This window comes from Oncorhynchus tshawytscha, linkage group LG12 (assembly GCF_018296145.1).
Source record: "Oncorhynchus tshawytscha isolate Ot180627B linkage group LG12, Otsh_v2.0, whole genome shotgun sequence".
Lineage (NCBI taxonomy): Eukaryota > Metazoa > Chordata > Actinopteri > Salmoniformes > Salmonidae > Oncorhynchus > Oncorhynchus tshawytscha.
In genome coordinates, this window is record NC_056440.1 from 55,863,790 (window position 1) to 55,878,784 (window position 14,995).

A 14,995-nucleotide genomic window follows, 5' to 3' on the forward strand; every position below is an offset into this window, starting at 1 on the left:
AGAGATTTGGTTTAGCAGCTGCCTACCTGCTGCTTGCAGCGTTACAGATTCTGTGATAGAAATGTTAAGGTCATTTCCAATTCAGCCAACATATACAGAATTTACCGTAAATGCAGTCTCCGCTGAATAGCTGAACTTCCGCAATGTGGATTGAGTAGAGCCCCAGGTGTTAGCCATGCCTGGGTAGCTGCTAGTTGCAGGCCAGACAGCACAGAATGGAGGAAAACAAAACACACCTCAGCATTGAGGAGGTCAGCTAAATTCCCTTATCTTGTAAGGGAACCAAGCAGCTGTCAAGGAAAGGCTTGCATGCCTATTGTGCAAAGGCAGCCTCAAAGCCCGTAGCACATCCATTGAGACAGAGGTGAAATTAACAATCACGTTCCGGAGGAAAAATGGCAGGTTTCCTCTTTGCAAAGACAGATTGATGCGAAACTGGCACCCTGCATGTATGTATTTGTTGTTTATCCACTGTGCAGTTTGGACTCCCATGAATACGGGGTATGAATGAATATACACGGTGTACAAAACATTAGGTACACCTTCCTAATATTAAGTTGCACCCACTTTTGCCCTCAGAACAGCCTAAATCCCTCAGGGTATGGACTCTTCAAGGTGTCGAAACCGTTGCACAGGGATGCTGTCGCATGTTGACATGTTGACCCAAGTTGGCAGTATGTCCTTTGGGCGGCGGATCAATCTTGATACACATGGGAAACTGTTGAGCATGAAAAACCCACCAACATTGCAGTTCTTGACACACTCAAACCGGTGCATCTGGCATCTATTACCATACCCCGTTAAATATTTTCTCTTGCCTATTCATCCTCTGAATGGCAAACATACACAGTCCATGTCTCAATTGTCTGGTCTCAAAGCAAAGTCTTAAAAATCCTTCTTTAAGCTGTCTCCTCCCCTTCATCTAATGAATAAAGGTGAAAAGTCTACATTGATTGAAGTGAATTTAACAAGTGACATCAATAAGGGATATTAGCTTTCACCTGGATTCACCCGGTCAGTCTATGTCATGGAAAGAGCAGGTGTTCCTAATGTTTTGAACATTGTGTACTTCACGCATAAAACTCAGAGCGCTCGATTCGATTTTTTAAGAGCCACTTTAAACATGTTTTATATATATTTCATACACTTTTCATCATTTTTATATTTCGTACGATATCAAAGTGATGTGCTTAAGCACACTAATTAACCCTCAAAACACTGCAATTACTAGCCCAACAATCCTTCTAGACCAGAAGTGTCTCTCTCATTCCATGGAGGTCCTAGTGTCTGCAGGTTTTGTGTTTTTCCTTTCAATTAAGCCCTAGATAACCAGGCGTAGAGAGTTCCTTACTAATAAGTGGCCTTAATTCATCACTTAAGTACAACCGAGGAGCGAAAACCTGCAAGCCCTCCGCGGAATGAGTTTGGCACCTGTGTTCTAGACTTTGGAGGTCCTTTTTGATGTACTGTAGTTATGAAATAAAAATGAGTGCTGTTTTCCCCTCTACCTCCTACCTCATGTTGACCAGTTGGGAATGGTTTATATATAGTTCCTTGAGCAGATTTCCCTGAGTACAAAGGAATCCACACAATTCATGAATTTTTTTGTGCGTACACTTGGTAAAAAAAATGGATTTCTATACCAAGAGTGTTGAATGATTTATTCATATTTGTTTGCCAAAAGAAGTGTTGACCTGAACAATTAGTCTGATTCAAAAGTAAGAGGACAATGAACAAAACTGCTATTACGAAATACAACATGATCTGAAAGAAGCAGGGTGGCTAATAGCTAATAATATTGAATCACATGCATCCACACACACAATCTAGAGAAAATTAGTGTTGGAGGAAATTATAGTTGAAATGATTAATTATGTATACATTTAAATTAGAACCATTAATTTTAATACTATTATGTTGTGGTATGAAATGTATGGGTTTTTTGGTTAAACTAGGACTGAAAATGTAGGTAAAACGAATGAATTGTCTGTACCTTGCGGGTTTAAGGGAGAAGGAGGGTATATCTCTTTAGACAGATAAGAATGTTCTTTGATGTTCCATTAGTAGAGAAGAGTATATCTTTTAGACAGATTGGAATGTTTGCTTTATGAGGGGAGTAGGAGACAATCTCCAGACCTGAAGACACTGCGCTATTGTGTGGATCGGAGAAAGTGTGAGAACTGATGACGTCATTTTTATCTTCTCTTTAAAATGTAATGTTCTTTGTATTTTGGGCCAGTACTCATCAAGAATAAATGCTGAACTTGTTTTTAAGACTGGTCTCTCGCTATTTCATGCAAATGATAAATCTTACAACTTATTATGAAATAGATAGAGTGTGAATTTGGTTTTGGCTACAAAACATATAGGAATTTAGAATTCCTCTAACAATTAGGCACTATTCGCCGTCTGGCAGCATAATCAGAAACCAATGAAAACCAGACTGGTTTCTGGAGAGAATTTCTCTGTCCATAAACAGACAAGGTAGTTTAGTGCTGTGTCTGAAATTGTTAGACTAGTTGTCAAATCCTTTCATTCTTATTTCGTCAATTTCTCACCACTCTCTCAAAGTGCAGTGGAGGAAAAGGAGGTCTTAGGGAAGGGACCTTCAACCTTCCCTTCCAATGCGCTTGAAAAGGAGGTGAGGAAATGAGGGTAAACAAGGACGGTGGCAGCAAGGATTCGACAGCTAGTAATGTTTTGAGACAGCTCAGTGCTGTTTATGGCCTCTCTGTTGGGAAGGAGTTAATTTAACTTCATGCTGCCCCATTGTGGGAGTCCTCATTTCTCCTCTAAGCTCCATCGCCTTTAGATGTGCAAGGCAGGCAAAATTCTGCCACGGTTTCTCACATCTCACATTGCCCTCTCCTCAGCACCACAGCTGGATGCCCTTAGCCTATTGACAGGGTCTCGGACTGTTCTCCTGGAGACGGCACCTGAGGCCTTGTCGACAGACAGATTTTATTTTATAACCACTTCAGGAAAAGGAAGACCTTCTTAGTTCGAGACTGACAGTTGGTTCAGGCGATGGAATTCATTAGCAAAAGCTGACGAATAGAAAATAGTTTGATGACCCCATGAATACCAAATATTTCCCATCAAAACAAATGTGTGCTGCATTTTAAGCCAGTTGGACCAACACATATAAACCGTAGGTATATCTGAAAGTAAGTAAGACTAAATAAATAAATGAAGATTTGGGCCAAATAGTAGGCTTACTGTGTTAGACAAACCCCCACAGCAAAATCAACACAGACTTCTAACTAATGTGCATTATATCCTCATATCGCTTCTAACCAATTCAATGTGTGCAAGGAGCCCACCTCAGCACCTCCGCTCACACGAAAAATGAGGGGGTAACGCACCAGCGGAACTCACTGGGGAAAATGTAGAACAAAAGTAATCAATTATCACACCTCTCACTGCATTCCCATAGCTTTGGCCCCTTGATTATGTAAGGGAATTCGCCATCGATCAGCTAAGTGAGCCAGCAGGGCGGTCACCAGTCAGCCACACAACTCGACGCCATTCCGCCAAAGTAGAGCGTCGCTAGTTAAATCATGCCACATTTCACTTGGTTTGTGCCTGAGTTATGACTGAGGAGTGAGTGAATTAACACCCGCCTAATTATATATGGGAGGGAGGCTAACGCCAAGGTCAGCAAAAGTGAGGAAACAAGGCCAGATCTCACACTTTGAGATGCACCATGCATGCTGCAGCTCTCTCAAAGCACCGCTCTTTATCACAACTATGATCTGTTATCCACCGGCGAGGACCTCTAGGTTTTCACTGTACGTGAGACAGATATTTAGAAACAAAATCCAATCTATTCAAGTCCAAAAGCCAACAGGTAGATTCAATACGATTACTCGATAAGCAGTGACGGACTTCACAAAACAAAATAAAGTGTTGTGTTGAGTGATTTTGTGCTCCATACGTGAAATGGACTTTCCTGTTCTCAGATACCGTTGTGCTCATGAAAGCTAGTGCTCCGGGAAAAATCTGTAGGGAGAAGCTACAGTACAGTAATGGTGGCCTAAGAGCAACTGATCACTTCATGTGTTCATATATATGAGAATTTAGGACACCGGGAGAGGAGATGTCTGTTGCAGGAGATACTAAAGATGTAGCCCATCACTGTACTCTACTCCACTGACAATAACACACGCTTACTACTGCATAACATCACACATGAGATTGAGTCATTCTGTACTGTCAATGTTCTTTTGAACATTGTTAATAAAAGGTTCAGAAATTCTGTCAGCCCTATGCACTTAGCAAGGCAGAGTGATTGGAACGATAAACGTTTCTCAAAATAAAAACACTTTGAAATTAAGGAATTGATAGCTTCACATTTTTACCACAGCATGCATGAACAGCTAAATTCGTAGCTGTAAATGAAGCTGTAAAAGGCAGCTAACTATTAGCGCTTCTCAGTTGCCACCTTTATTACAGTTGATTAGGTGACTCACTTGAGGGCCACTGGGTAACCTGGTCTCAGAGCAAAATGTATTATATTTTACCTAAAGTCTGTGCCACTCCATTTAGTATGATACAGAATGTTACTTTACATTAGGTTACATTACATTGGCCTACCAATATAATAGCAGTTCTACAATATTATACAAATTGTAGGACGTATAGTACGTTACGAACAACAAATCATATGATATGTCAAGAATTGCAATTTGTACAATATGTTACACATTTGCAAATACGTATGATATGTTACACATTCCAATTTGTTGTGGCTAATGTTAGCTAGGTGGCAAATGCTAACATTAACTAGATGGCTAACGTTAGCTAGGCTAGGGGTTAAGGGTAGGGGTTAGGGTTTTCCCAGTGGCCTCGTTTTCCCAGTGGTAGCCATTTTGAATGGGCTATTTGCTTTAGCTCAGTCTCTCTATGAGGCATGGAATTATCATGCTACAGTTGTCTGTTCACACTGATTACTGTTATGCCAGCTTCAAAATATTTTTTTTTTATAGGCTCAGAAATAAACAAAGTCTAAATTTAAAAACTTTGGTTTTTGGGCCCTAGTGAATTGTGGTGTCCTGCACCACGGTTGGGAACCAACTAAGTGGCATGTTCTGCTGTCAGTAATTTATGTCCTGCATTATTAGCCCCTTTCTTTTGCATTAAGTGTTCCTCATTGCCAGCTACTGGTTCCTGTGTGTTTCCAGGTCCCCGAGCTCCCATAGTGTGTATCATGCTGTGGCGAAGGCAGGAAGCTGATTAAATCGGCTACATCTGAGTGCACAGAGGACACTGAAAGCTATTCGGAGCCCTGCAATGCAGAGGATAATACTCTTTCAGATGGCATACTGTCATCAAACCTATGTTATCTTCCTTAATGCCATTTTACTCATTCACATCCCCCACAAAGGTGGAAGACAGACAGACTCTTTACTGACTTCAAAGCAATGTTGAAGGACCTGAATCTGTTTCTCAGAGCAAGGACACACAGTACATCACACACTGAGCTTTTAGAACACAAATCAAAGAGGCCTGTTTTTTCTTTACTAGTAGCAGCAGTAGTATGTAGCACAGTTGATAAGAGCATGGCATTTGCAATGACAGGATAGTGGGTTTGATTCACGGGATCACCCTTAACGCATAAGTGAAATATTTGTACGTTGCTTCGGATAAAAGCGTCTGTAAAATGGCTTCTAGGTGTCGTAGTAGCCGTAGTATTATCAATCCAAATCATTTGTGTAAGTTCCAGAAATCACATGAAATTCAGCTTGCAGCCACAATTCCATCATGTAAGTAATAACTGTGTGGCTGGAAGACTCTATTAAAACGTTGCTCTGCCAACCAGACCCAAACCTTGTAAAACTCAACACCAACCCAACCCAACAAACCACTTACAGTGCCTTCAGAAAGTATTCGCACCCCTTGATTTTTCCACATTTTGTTGTGTTACAGCCTGAATTTAAAATGGATTAAATTGAGATGTTTTGTCAATGGCCTATACACAATACCCAATAATGTCGAAGTAAAATTGTTTTTCGAAATGTTTAAACATTTATTAAAAATTAAAAAATGAAATGTATTAAGTATTCAAAATCCTAGAGAAAAACCTGGTTCAGTCTACTTTTCACCAGACACTGGGAGATGAATTAGCCTTTCAGGAGGGCAATAACCTAAAACGAAAAGAATAATGGGCAAATGTTGCACAACTCAGGTGTGGAAAGCTCTTAGAGACTTACTCAGAAAGACTTATAGCTGTAATCACTGCCAAAGGTGATTGTAACATGTATTGTATCAGGGGGTTGAATACTTAACTAATCAAGATATTTTAGTGTTTTATTTTTCATACATTTTATTTTGTGTAGATTGTTGACAAAAAAAATACAACTAAATCCATTTTAATCCCACTTTGTAACACATGTGGAAAAAGTCAAGGGGTGTGAATACTTTCTGAAGGCACTGTATGTCATCATAATTATATGACAATAGCTAGTAGCGTACATGTACCTGTGCAGTCATGAGGAAATAATTAGCTTCAAGCTGGACACAGGAGCAGCTGTGACAGCCATTCCCGAGAGGTTCTTAAAACGGAAACAAGATGGCAAGCTGGCCAAGCCAACCTAGATTCTGTATGGGCTAGGTTGAGAGAGGCTGAAGTACCATATGAAGTTCTGAGCATGTTGGGAGCATGTCGGGAGTGTGTTGGTTGAAATTCTCCCAGGGAATCTTCTTCTAATTATTCTTGGAGATTTATTGGCAGACTACAACTAATAAGGTGTGTTATTGCCACTTACTGTACAGGGTAGTAAGCATTGGGGGGGTGGGGGAACGGGGGAAAGGGGGGCAGACGACCTCATACAAAATACAAAAATAGACACAAAAAAACATCCCACTCCTTCAGTCACAGCCCAATTCAAATCACATCCCTCCAGCACAAGGGCATGTGAGGGCAGAACATTCTTCGACAGGATTCCTTGCAAGGCCTCGGCTATAAAATCACTGAGTCCCCAAAAAACCTTCAGCTGCTCTCACGATGCAAATTGTCTCAGGTTTCTTCTCCATTTATGCTGTGCAGCTTATGTCCATTACAATAAATGATACAAAGTCTACCTTTTTAACATGCATTATAATGGGAACCCTCGGTTGCTGAGAAACAGTCACTGGTGCAGGCTCTACTACCATTGTATCTTCAACGCTACTCACTCCCTCGACTCTTCTCACCACCTCCAGATGAATCTCTCGACAATCTGTCAAGGCTCACGTAGAATTATGTGATTACAAGCAGCAGTAGTTCCTGGTTTTGGGTTTTCGTCATTGATTATTTGGACAAATCAGGATTGGGCGAAGGCGGTGCTTAAACTGGTAAAGTGATTTTCAAACCCATGTGCAGATGATAAACGGTTTACACGAGATTCCTCAACCACAAAGACAAATTTGGCTATTGTATATCGTAAAAATTCATGAAAAACATTTAGCGGAATGGAGTGGTTTGGCTGAGAGTTTCTGTTTGCGAGGGAGGAGACTTCACTTCCTTCCTCTGCACAAAGCTAATCACAACCGCTAACAGTATTCCCCCCAGAAGTAAAACAGGAAATTACAAACTTCTGCAAGATAATTTTACTTCTGGGTAACTGAGATTACTTTCAGATAGCACACACTGGCCAGCCTTTACTCTTGACACCTCTGTCTCCTTCACCCTAACAGGGCAATCCGGGATGTCGGGTGCAATCCAGAATTTCCATCCACCGTACGGTCAATCGACGTGCACCAACCACTCCACCTACTGTACTTCCTCAGGTATTTCACCTTCATGCACTTTGTGTGCTACTTCTCACTTAGTGTTTTGTTTTTCATTTCCATGTTTATCACACCAGAATAAAAGTAAATGACAACAGACATAATGTACTTATTAGTATTTATTTTAAATTAACAGCTGATTTTCCAGAGGGAAGCCATGTAAGCCCATATGGAGTAAAATGGAAGAATGTCCCCTGGTCTTTTTTAACAAGACAATCGAGAAAGCTTCTGGAAAATACACAAAATAATCAACATGTACCCATTAATTATTTACATAAAAAAGTACTTTAAAGTTTACTGAAGACCTAGTACTACATTACCTGTAAACAATAGTGAGTTATTTATGCAATAGGTCCAGAGCGGGTGTGGTATATGGCCAATATACTGTACCACAGCTATGGGCGTTCTTATGTCAAACGCACCCTCAAACACTTCAGCGAGATGGCCTTTCTAATCGACCTGGCATGGGTTACCTGGAAGGATATTGACCTCATTCCGTCAGTAACCAGATGCCTGGTTATTCTTTAAAAGTGCCTTCCTCACCATCTTAAATAAGCATGCCCCATTCAAAAAATGTTGAACCAGGAACAGATAGAGCCCTTGGTTCACTCCAGACCTAACTGCCCTTGACTAGCACAAAAACATCCTGTGGCATACTGCATTAGCATCGAATAGCCCCCGTGATATGAAACTTTTCAGGGAAGTTAGGAACCAATATACACAGGCAGTTAGAAAAGCTAAGGCTAGCTTTTCAAACAGAAATTTGCATCCTGTAGCACAAACTCCAAAACGTTTTGGGACACTGTAAAGTCCATAGAGAATCAGAGCACCTCCTCCCAGCTGCACACTGAGGCTAGGAAACACTGTCACCAATGATAAATCCACGATAATTGAGAATTTCAATAAGCATTTCTCTGCACCCCCCACAGGAACTTGCTCAAGCCTCCCCCATTTCTCCTTCACCCAAATCCAGATAGCTGATGTTCTGAAAGAGCTGCAAAATCTGGACCCATACAAATCAGCCGGGTTAGACAATCTAGACCCTCTCTTTCTAAAATTATCCGCCGAAATTGTTGCAACCCCTATTACTAGCCTGTTCAACCTCTCTTTTGTATCGTCTGAGATCCCCAAAGATTGGAAAGCTGCCACAGTCATCCCCTCTTCAAAGGGGGAACCAGTCTAGACCCAAACTGCTACATACCTATATCTATCCTACCCTGCCTTTCTAAGGTCTTCGAAAGCCAAGTTAACAAACAGATCACCAACCACTTAGAATCCCACCGTACCTTCTCCGCTATGCAATCTGGTTTCCGAGCTGGTCATGGGTGCACCTCAGCCACACTCAAGGTCCTGAACAATATCATAACCACCATCGATAAGAGACAAAAATGTGCAGCTGTATTCATCGACCTGGCCAAGGCTTTCGACTTTGTCAATCACCACATTCTTATCGGCAGACTCAACAGCCTTGGTTTCTGAAAGACTGCCTCGCCTGGTTCACAACTACTTCTCAGACAGTGTTCAGTATGTCAAATCGGATGGCCTGTTGTCCTCTGGCAATTTCTATGGGGGTGCCACAGGGTTCAATTCTCGGGCTGACTCTCTTCTCTGTATACATCAATGATGTCGCTCTTGCTGCTTGTGATTCTCTGATCCACCTCTATGCAGACAACACCATTCTGTATACTTCTGGCCCTTCTTTGGACACTGTGTTAACTAACCTCCAGACGAGCTTCAATGCCATAAAACTCTCCTTCCGTGGCCTCCAACTGCTCTTAAATGCATGCTCTTCAATCGATCGCAGCCCGCACCTGCCCACCCATCCAGCATCACTACTCTGGACGGTTGACTTAGAATATGTGGACGACTACAAATACCTAGGTGTCTGGTTAGTCTGTAAACTCTCCTTCCAGACTCACATTAAGCATCTCCAATCCAAAATGAAATCTAGAATCGGCTTCCTATTTCGCAACAAAGCATCCTTCACTCATGCTGCCAAACATACCCTCGTAAAACTAACCATCCTACCGATCCTTGACTTTGGCGATGTCATTTACAAAATAGCCTCCAACACTCTACTCAGCAAATTGGATGCAGTCTATCACAGTGCCATGCATTTTGTCACCAAAGCCCCATATATACCCACCACTGCGACCTGTATGCTCTTGTTGGCTGGCCCTCGCTTCATATTCGTCGCCAAACCCACTGGCTCCAGGTCATCGATACGTTTTTGATAGGTAAAGCCCCGCCTTATCTCAGCTCACTGGTCACCATAGCAACACCCAGCCATAGCACGCGCTCCAGCAGGTATATTTCACTGGTCACCCCCAAAGCCAATTCCCCCTTTCCTTCCAGTTCTCTGCTGCCAATGACTGGAACGAACTGCAAAAATCACTGAAGCTGGAGACTCATATTTCCCTCACAAACTTTAAGCACCAGCTGTCAAAGCAGCTCACAGATCACTGCACCTGTACATAGCCCATCTGAAAATAGCCCATTCAACTAACTCATCCCCATACTGTTATTTATTTTTGCTCCTTTGCACCCCAGTATCTCTACTTGCACATTCATCTTCTGCACATCTCTCACTCCAGTGTTTAATTGCCATATTGTAATTATTTTGTCATTATGGCCTATTTATTGTCTTACCTCCCTTATCCTACCTCATTTGCACACACTGTATATAGACCTTTTCTATTGTATTATTGACTGCATGTTTGTTTATTCCATGTGTGACTCTGTGTTGTTGTTTGTGTTGCACTGCTTTGCTTTATCTTGGCCAGGTCGCAGTTGTAAATGAGAACTTGTTCTCAACTGGCCTACCTGGTTAAATAAAGGTGAAATAAAAAATAAATAAAATGTACGATGCAACGTGGAGTGCCTGGATAGAGCTCTTAGCCATGGTATATTGGCAATATACCACAAACCCCTGAGCTGCCTTTTTGCTATTATAATCTGGTTACTGTACCACCAAATGTTTTTATTTCTACTGCTCTAATTACATTGGTAACCAGTTTATAATAGCAATAAGGCACGTTAGGGGTTTGTGATATATGGCCAATATAACACGGCTAAGGGCTGTGTCCTAGAACTCCATGTTGTGTTGTGTATAAGAACAGCCCTTAGCCATGGTATATTGGCCATATGCCACACCCCCTCGGGCCTTATTGCTTAAATATAGCATTTACAATCAAATGTACATTCATCTGGTATCGTAAACATTGCACATAGAATTGAGAGATGGCCACAAAAGGTCTTGAAGAGCTACAGGGTTATGCAGGTATAACACATGGGGATGTGTAAAAAAAAAAAAAATTATAAACTAGGATTAGCTAACACAACGTGCCATTGGAACACAGGAGTGATGTTTGCTGATAATGGGCCTCTGTACGCCTATGTAGATGTTCCATAAAAAATCAGCTGTTTCCAGCTACAATAGTCATTTACAACATTAACAATGTCTACACTGTATTTCTGATCAATTTGATGTTATTTTAATGGACAGAAAATGTGCTTTTCTTTCAAAATCAAGGACATTTCTAAGTGACCCCAAACTTTTGAACGGTAGCCTATATACCATGAGTACCTTTCATAAAAACATTAATATAGCTCTTCACTTTAATCTCTTACAGGAATAAGAAAATTCCTGCACGAGAGAAAAAAATGCTTTACACTTTAACTACAGTGCAAGGCTCACATGAACTAAACAAACTAGCCTGGGCAACGCAAAGGACTTTACACAACTACAGCACCAGGCTCAAGTGGACTGAACAATAGACTAGCCTGGGCAAATGGAAAGTACTAGTGTTAATCTAAAACATGCAATCTAAAGTCATCTAAAACATAACTGTGTATCAAAATGGATTATAATAATAGCTAATCACATTTTATAAAAGTATGAAAACTAAAATAGTTCACCATGCAAGATAAATTACGTTTGCTATTTCAATATATCGATAGCTGAGCTAACCTAAATTGTGACGTATACGCTGGGAGCAAGTTCAGGGAGTGTATTTAATAAATAAATGAATATAGAACAAAACAAGAAACATGAGTAGCGTATAGACATGAAACACTGAAACAGAAACAACAACGCCTAGGGAAAGAACCAAAGGGAAGGTAATCAGACAGGTGATGGAGTCCAGGTGAGTCTGAAAGCACAATAATGAGCAGCCTGGTTACCTGGAGAGGGAGTATACGTGACAGTGCCCCCTCCATGACACCGACCAGAGGGATGGTCCCGTGGACCAGGAGCGGGCCGGTTGCTTCTGCTGAGGCATGGGAGCCTGACAAAATGGCTGAGGCATGGGAGCCTGACAAAACGGCTGAGGCATGGGAGCCTGCCAAAACGGCTGAGGCATGGGAGCCTGACAAAATGGCTGAGGCATGGGAGCCTGACAAAACAGCTGAGGCATGGGAGCCTGACAAGACGGCTGAGGCATGGGAGCCTGACAAGACGGCTGAGGCATGGGAGCCTGACAAAACGGCTGAGGCATGGGAGCCTGACAAAACGGCTTAGGCATGGGAGCCTGCCGAGCCTACCGAGTCTTTTGAACCTCTCAAGCCAGCTGAGGCATGGAAGCCTGTCGAGCTAGCTGAGGCATGGAAGCCTGTCGAGCTAGCTGAGGCATGGAAGGCTGTCGAGCTAGCTGAGGCATCCTCAGTAGACTCGGCAATGGACGCTTGACTGGCCGACCGGGTCTTGTAAACCTGAGGTGTCAGCTGAGGCATGGAAGCCTGACGAGCCAGCTGAGGCATCCCTGGTTGCTCCGGTAGAGACACCCAGACCCGACGTCACCTACACTAACAAAATAAACAAAAAACACTCCCTGATGCTTCTCTTTGGTGAGGCGTTATTCTGTAAAGTGTACGCTGGGAGCCGGGAAGCAAGTTCAGGGAGTGTATTTAATAAATTAATGAACATAGACCAAAACAAGAAACACGAGTGGCGTACAGACATGAAACACTGAAACAGAAACAATAGGCACTGGTGAGCGTAACGATGGTGACAGGTGTGCATAATAATGAGCAGCCTGGTGACGGATTCACAAAACCTTCTTAAGACATTTCTTCTTAATTGCCATTTTTTCCTTAACTATAGACTTAAGAAGAAAGTTAAGCAAAGTTGCTATTCCTCAATAAAGTTATTGGAAATGTTCTTAAGGTTTTCCTAAAAAAAAGAAGAAATTGGATTCTTGAAAATAATGCTTTAGGATTTCTTCTTGGAAATGTACTTAACTTTAGGATAGCTACACGCTTGTCTTGAGAGGAATGGATACTTTTTTAACCATGAACGTTTTCCTCAACTTGCTTCCCGACCCTCAGCGCACATCGTTACAGTGAGGTTAGGAGAGGGACTAAGATAGAATATTGAGTTTTGATGGGCTAAAAATAAATTGCTCGTCATGCAGCTTCTTACAGCTGATTTGTAATAGCTGTCAATTTTTAAACATATCATAATATAATATGATTGGTTACTGGAATCTTACTAAACTCAGCAAAAACAGAAACGTCCTCAAACTGTCAACTGCGTTTATTTTCAGCAAACGTAACATGAGTAAATATTTGTATGAACATAAGATTCATCTACTGAGACATAAACTGAACAAGTTCTACAGACATGTGACTAACAGAAATTGAATAATGTGTCCCTGAACAAAGGGGGGGTCAAAATCAAAAGTAGCAGTCGGTATCAGTTGTGGCCACCAGCTCCATTAAGTACTGCAGTGCATCTCCTCCTCATGGGCTGCACCAGATTTGCCAGTTCTTGCTGTGAGATGTTACCCCACTCTTCCACCAAGGCACATGCAAGTTCCTAGACATTTCTGGCGGGAATCGCCCTAGCCCTCACCCTCCGATCCAACAGGTCCCAGACATACTCAATGGGATTGAGATCCGGGCTCTTCGCTGTACATGGCAGAACACTGACATTCCTGTCTTACAGGAAATCACGCACACAACAAGCAGTATGGCTGGTGGCATTGTCATGCTGGAGGGTCATGTCAGGATGAGCCTGCAAGAAGGGCACCACATTAGGGAGGAGGATGTCTTCCCTGTAACGCACAGTGTTGAGGTTGTCTGCACTGACAACAAGCTCAGTCCGATGATGCTGTGACACACCCTCCCAGACCATGATGTACCATGCACCTCCAAATCGATCCCGCTCCAGAGTACAGGCCTCAGTGTAACGCTCATTCCTTCGACGATAAACGTGAATCCGACCATCACCCCATGTGAGACAAAACCGCAACTCGTCAGTGAAGAGCACTTTTTTGCCAGTCCTGTCTGGTCCAGCGACGGTGTGTTTGTGAGGATCTGCCTTACAACAGGCCTACAAGCCCTCAGTCCAGCCTCTCTCAGCCGATTGCGGACAGTCTGAGCACTGATGGAGGGATTGTGCGTTCCTGGTGTAACTCAGGCAGTTGTTGTTGCCATCCTGTACCTGTTCCGCAGGTGTGATGTTCAGATGTACCTATCCTGTGCAGGTGTTGTTACACATGGTCTTCCACTGCGAGGACAATCAGCTGTCTGTTCTCTCTCCCTGTAGCGCTATCTTAGGTGTCTCACAGTATGGACATTGCAATTTATTGCCCTGGCCAGATCTGCAGTCCTCATGCCTCCTTGCAGCATGCCTAAGGCACATTCACGCAGGTGAGCAGGGACCCTGGGCATCTTTATTTTGGGGGTTTTCAGAGTCAGTAGAAAGGCCTCTTTAGTGTCCTAAGTTTTCATAACTGTGGCCTTAATTGCCTACCGTCTGTAAGCTGTTAGTGTCTTAACGACTGTTCCGCAGCTGCATTTTCATTAATTGTTTATGGTTCATTGAACAGGCATGGGAAACAGTATTTAAGCCCTTTACAATGAAGATCTCTGAAGGTATTTAGATTTTTTCGAATGATCTTTGAAAGACAGGGTCCTGAAAAAGGTATGTTTCTTTTTTTGCTGAGTTTAGTAACGATAAGTGTTCAACATTAGTTGACCTGTCTTATATCAGCTTTTTGAGTGGCGCCAACTGGTAATATACTTCAAGATGGGGGTCACGTGTGCTATAAAGGCATAGATCCCAAGTTCGTGCCAGGTATGGGCTGAAACGGGAGGAAGTGGTACTCGCTAAGCAAGCAGTGTGATACCCTTTGCATAGGCTTTCTTGTTCAAGCCCAGTTCTACCACACCAGATTCTACTATTCAAGGTCTCGATGAACAGCTAAGAAGTAGAAACAGGTGT